Raw genomic sequence first — 6349 nt, 5'->3', positions numbered from 1 at the left:
TGCTCTTAAAGGTGTTGTTGACAGATGTAACATTGCAAAGTGTAGATCTTGCTTAGTCTGTCTACATTTGAGAATGAGGGATTTTATCGTGTGAATCATTCATTCAGCTAGGCAGTTAGATCTCAGGTAATGAGGAGAAGAAGCAGTATGAACGATATTCCACTTCTCATCCATATTCTGAAATGGCTTACCAATAAATTGCAGCTGTTGTACTTGATATATTGCGCAAATGTCGAATAATGGGGAACTTGGTAAAGTAGTCAATGATGATGATGAACTCAGTGCCATGGGCCTGAAAGAGGTCGGATGTGGTTTTGGACCAGGGATGTGTAGGAAATTCATGTGGAATCAATGGTTCCATTGTTGAAGAATATCAGACCGCAGAGATTCTGGTATGATCACCTGCATGCTTTTAATAATGACTCCACAGAAGATGCCTAGCTTGTCCTGATGGGGCCATAATGGTCTCACATGTACATGGACATGTTGAATTGAGTCAAACCATCCTTCAATGATAGTTTTCCACAGTTTCTGTAGTGTAGAATCTTTTTCTATTTCTTCTTGCAGCTGCTGGCATTTGCGTTGTACAAAAAGTTGTGCAAAGATCAGCTGACAGACTTGCATTCTCCTGCAAGTGTAATGTTGCAGCTCCGTTGAAACTGCTAATTTTGTCAAAACATTCTGGATATTTCGATTTTAGGTTGTGAACTGAGGCAATCGGAGTAGTTTCTGAGGCTGATCTGAGTTGTGACGTCTAATTAATTCCATGGACTACAGCTTGTGTGAGTTCACAGCATGCCAGATGACCTGCAATCGCCGAGCCATTAGTCTCCATGATGGAGAACATCTGTGACACCCAGGAGGATTGATTGTACTCACACTCCAGGACTATGGAACCTGCACATGGAATCAGTGAGCTGTTGTACTCTGAGAGTTTCATAGTAGTCGGTTTCACCATGGCCTTCCATGTCTGTAGGTACATGTTTTTTAGAATTCGTAGGGGTGGTATGTTGGCACTTGCACATGTGTCAATCTTAACAAATAACAAGTAGTTACCAACTTTCTTAAGGCAGATAATTTGAATCTTGGCAAGTACTTTGGACAGTGAGCTGCTATCTATGTTTTCCATGAGATTGGCAGTGTGAAACTTGTTCACCGCTCTCCATCTCATCATGCACATCATTGTCATTTCCTGGTTTGTCAATCACCTGATGTATATGTTTCTGACAGGATACCGGATGGTCATTCTTATTGCTGGAAGGCACCTGTTGTGGATGGTTGGTTTGAATCAGCGCACAGCTCATTGTAGCTGTACTAGCCTTTGCTCTAGTGTATTGCCGCTGCCAATGACCCTTTCTGCCACACACCTTGCAGAATTGCTGGAAAGCTGGGCATTTCCTTAGTGCATGCAAAAGGACACACCTTCCACATGTTTTGCTAGGATTTGGTGTTTTCATGAGTGCATCAACAATCGGAGTTGCGCTTAGGTCAGGTAAGCTTCACCGACCTGCGAGCATCACTTCGTACTTGCGTCCATCTTTCAGTAGCTCTTCAGTGCTAATTGTTTTGGACTTGTCTAGCAGATCTTTCTGGAATACTTACATGGAAGTAAATCTGATAGCCAACTCAACAATTCTGTCTGCTAGCTCTGTGTTTGAAAAATTGCAGTACATACCCTTTCTTCTGCATCTGCTGACAAAGAGGCCCATGGATTCGATAGACTGTTGTTGAAATAACATGAACTCTAGTTGATGAGTACGGAATTTTAACCTGATTCTGAACCAGTCTTCCAATGTAGTTCATATCTTTTGGGGATCCCTTAGCTCTTCTGCTGTTAACCCTAATGTGTTCAGCCTTTGTAGGCTTTCAGTACCAATTGTTAGGCAAATTTTTATGGCTTGCTAATCTGGTTCAGACACACCTGAATCAAGAAACTGTCGCTCTGTAGGCCACTTAAACATTTTAAATTCGGATAGTAGGTCAGCTGCATCCCAATTCGGACTGGGGGATTTAGTGGACATTTTGGCAATATCCCTTTGACCTTACTTCTCCTGTAGTACCTGGGATGAGTGTCACTGTAGCCGCTTTCGTGTGCTTTTCCAAAGCTCTGCCCATTATAATCGCAACCTTCTCTGGCCTGATTTTCGTAAGAGTCTCTTTTTTAGGTTTTTTTTCTTTGACTCTCCCTCGCTCGCTATCATTCCAGCCCACACCCCGGTCACCTGTCTTTCCCGACTGAGCTAATTCATTGCTGCTCCTCTCGATGCGCTGTCCCACTCACTTGACTGACAGGCTAGGCACTGCAATCTCAGCATGAGGGATCCGTCTGCTTACTGGCACTTTATTTGAGTGCTGTGCCTTCAAAGCTTTTCTGTGCAGTCGCCACATTGTGATTTGAAAACTCTCTGATGCTGCGACTCTGTGGCAGTCCAACCAGAACATCGATGGTCGTCTCATGCCATGTAGCACGATCTAAGACTGTTCACCATGTCGTGCCTGCACTTAGTCTTGCTGCCAAGCTGAACAGTAAGTCAAGGAACCATTGCTGCACACCATGTCATGGTGTTTATAATGATATAAAGGCACCAATCACTCACAAGGGATTGTGCGAACACATTGTGGGTTCATTTACTAATTCTAGGCACAGGTGAACAAATATACATGGACAGAAAGCTTGATGACACCAGCAGCAGAGCTGTCTGTGGGTGCTCTGCTTAAAAGCAAGGGTGATACAAAATTGGATCACATGACACCCTTCCTTTCCAGTGATATCATGCTGCAATTCCTTAAAGGCGTATTACAACAGCCACGTACATCCGAAAATTAAAAATTAAACATTATGTTAATTGCAATGAGGAAACGTGGATGAAAGGAAGGAGAGCTGCTGTTTGTGGGGGAGGGAAATACTTGCTGAAGTTTGTAGTGTGTGATTAGATAGCTCCATCTGTTGTATTAAATTTAGCAGCCCAGATAAATGTTTTAGGGACATTTTGAATAGTTTAATGACAGTCATAAAGATGGGAGGATTTAAAAGTGGATTGTTCTTTAATTTAATGGGTTTTGGCTGCTTTCCTTGGACTAAGTCTTAATCCCAAAAAGACTCGTTTATCTCTAATGTTGAGCATTATAGGCACAGATCTTAACTTTGCATCAACCTCATCATCTCATCAACCCTTTATTTTTCCCCATAGAAGAGAAATTATGCAACAATTAAGTCTTTGTCAACACAATTTTTTCATTTTTAAAAAATTTTACCAAACATTTTTATTAGCATAAGTGCAAATCTGCATCAACTATACAATGTAATTTAAATTAAAATTTAAAATCGATATATATATTTGTCTCATTTCCAATGCTTTTCATGCAATCAGTCTAGTAGCAATCTGGTGGACTAGATTTTTATTTTTGTTGTCTGTTTTTAAACAAATATAATACAGTTACTGTACTTGCAAAACACAAGAATGCACCTATCTTATAGGCTGCCCTGTGGAATGAATTTGGACAGTCTCAATTCATTCCTTATAAGCACAAAATAGCCCTATTTCACTCACAGGTCAGGGCATAGCTGGTGCGGAAAATGGAAAATGTCATAATGGTGAAATGGGAAGTTGGCATTGAGGCACATGACCGATGGAGAGGAGAGGCATTTTACTGTGCTGTGCAGGATCTGACAATAACTAACGTGGAATACAGGTGCCTGAAATGGGAAGGTGTTCCACTTCCCAACACTAATATTTATTAATTCAATTTTTTAAAATGCATGATGTTTATATTTAGAAATGCAGTCCTCAGTGTGGGAGAGCTTATAAGGCTAAGATAGGGCTCATAAGCCATCTGCAAATACACAGCCAACTCAGACAACTCACTTAAACCCAGCTATCCACAAGGAGGTAACATCCTCAGCCTGAGGGATTGACAATGAATGAATGTAGGAATGAGAACCATTAATGGCCAATCAGTAACACTTCATTATATTGCAATATATAACAAAATCTTCAGTTAATTCCTAAAATTCTGCATTGAAACAACAACGCCTACCTTTTCTTTTCACTTTTTACCTCACTGAGCATGTCTCCTCTTTCTGCTGAAGAATGGGGGTATCTTACACAGACCATGTATGTCCTTCTTCTAGAGTTCAGAGCCCAGAGGCAGGACTGACCCACAGTGCCCACCATGACCTCCGCCATGGGTAGAGCAAGGAGGGAGGTCCCCAGCCCCACCCCCCAGACGAAACAGGGATCAAACCCCATGCTGTTGACCCCAATCTGATCCACACTGGCCATCCATCCAACCGACCTCCAAGGAATCCGAGTGGCTATGGCAACATAAACTTTTACATGCCTATTATAGCCTGCAGCTATGGATAGTGATAGTAGAGGCTCCAATTTCTTTCCATCGCATGGCCGACCAGGAATCTCTCCCACTCTTACCAGTTGCCATTAGCATATGTTGGAAGAATTTACAAGTTGATACTCAACCTTTCTGGCCACATTAAGAACACAACTTCCTTGGCCATCAAATCCTGAATTTGAACTCAGAGCTTCTGGCTCAGAGGTAGGGACGCTACCCACTGCGCCAGAAGACCTCCAACACCATGTGTAACTTACACTATTTTCTCAATCTTACTTACTCTCTTGAAAGAATTTTTCTTTGTACTATGGTCATTGTTGATGTGTAAACAATATGGCAGCCAAGTTGCACACAGTACAGCCCCACAAGCAACAATGAGACGAGTTACCAGTCAATGAATCTTTGAGTGGCATTGAATGGGGGAATAAACTTGGTCAGTACCCCAGGAAAGTCACCCGTTGGTCTTCAAATACTGTGTTTTGATCTTTTTAATGCCCACTTGAATCATCAGAACAGGTAGACAGGGCCTCAGATTTAAGGTATTATTCAAAGAACAGTGTCTCCAACAATGTAGCAGTTTCTGATAATATAGTCTGTCCATCGGTTGTGTTCTGCCCTAGAACAGATCCTAACTCCAGTCACATTTGACATTCTCAAGCCATTTAATAGAGGAGGAAAGCTAAGGCAGTTTCCCGGTGCCTTCCTGATGCTTTTCATTTCCAGAGTATGTTCTACAAGGTGGACCCCAACAAAGGCTATAGCAGCCCACTTATCTTTTACAATGGCGGAGCTGTGTGCACCCATAAGTTGGAAGAATCCCTGTTCGATGTCAAACAAGTTCTTGGAGGCAGGGCTCTGGTATGCATTTGCCAGAGTTGTCTGGAGTGGGGGCCAAACCCAATTCCTCTAACTCAAAAGGGGAATGCTATAACTGAGTCAATGGTCACTGTGTCTACTAGGTTATCAGGATAAATTCTGTTGCAGGGGTTATTTATAACATAATTTGAACCCTGGAAGTATTCTAAAACTTTAGGAATCTCTCCCTTGTATCCTACAAAAAGAAAAAAAAAACTGAAAGAACAAAAATAGTTTGTATTTATAGCGGCTTTAATATAGTAAAACACCCCACACTCTTCACAGGAGGGTTATAAAGCAAAATGTGACAACAATCCACAAAAGGAGATATGAGGGCAAATGACCAAAAGCTTAGGTCAAAGGGTAGATTTAAAGGAGCATCTTAAAGGAGGAAAGGGAAGTAGAGAGGCGGAGGAGAGGTTTAGAGAGGGAATCCCAGAGCTCAGGGCCTCGGCAGCTAAAGGCATGGCCACCAATGGTAGAGTGCATAAAATTGTGGATGCTCAAATCAGAATTAGAGGAGCACAGAGATTTTAAAGGGCTGTGGGGCTGGAGGCGATTACGGCAATAGGGAGGGTTGAGGCCATGATGGGATTTTGAAAACAAGGATGAGAATTTTAAAATCAAAATGTTGCTTGACCTGGAGGCAATGCAGGTCAGCGAGCATAAGAGTGATGGGTGAATGGAACTTGGTATGAGTAAGGGCACAGGCAGCAGAGTTTCGGATGACTTCAAGTTTACAGAGGATAGAAGGTAGGAGGCCAGACAGAAGGACATTGGAATGGAAAATGCGGATAACATAGGCATGAAAATTTGAAATTAAATTTTAAAAATTGAAATGGGGACGAAATTTACCTTTGGCAGCAACACAAAATGGTGATTCAGCCATTCCTTTACACACTTCAATCAATTTTTCTTTCTGTTCTCTTCAATAAAAATGAAGGTTGATTTTGCCCATTTTGCACCCAATAATTCTGAAAATCGGAAAGGCAGATGAACAGTGAGGATGTATAAAGCGGGTAACCATTATTATTTATATTATTATGGCACGCCAGTTTAGCTACTGTGTTATTATGATTGTGGCTTTTATTCTGCTATATGCAGAACATTCTTTCGGCTGTAGAAATGGTTTTTGGGTGTTGTG

This window comes from Carcharodon carcharias, chromosome 26, assembly GCF_017639515.1.
Source record: "Carcharodon carcharias isolate sCarCar2 chromosome 26, sCarCar2.pri, whole genome shotgun sequence".
Taxonomy (NCBI): domain Eukaryota; kingdom Metazoa; phylum Chordata; class Chondrichthyes; order Lamniformes; family Lamnidae; genus Carcharodon; species Carcharodon carcharias.
The sequence above is the reverse complement of the archived record's forward strand: the minus strand, read 5'-3'. Positions refer to the sequence as shown.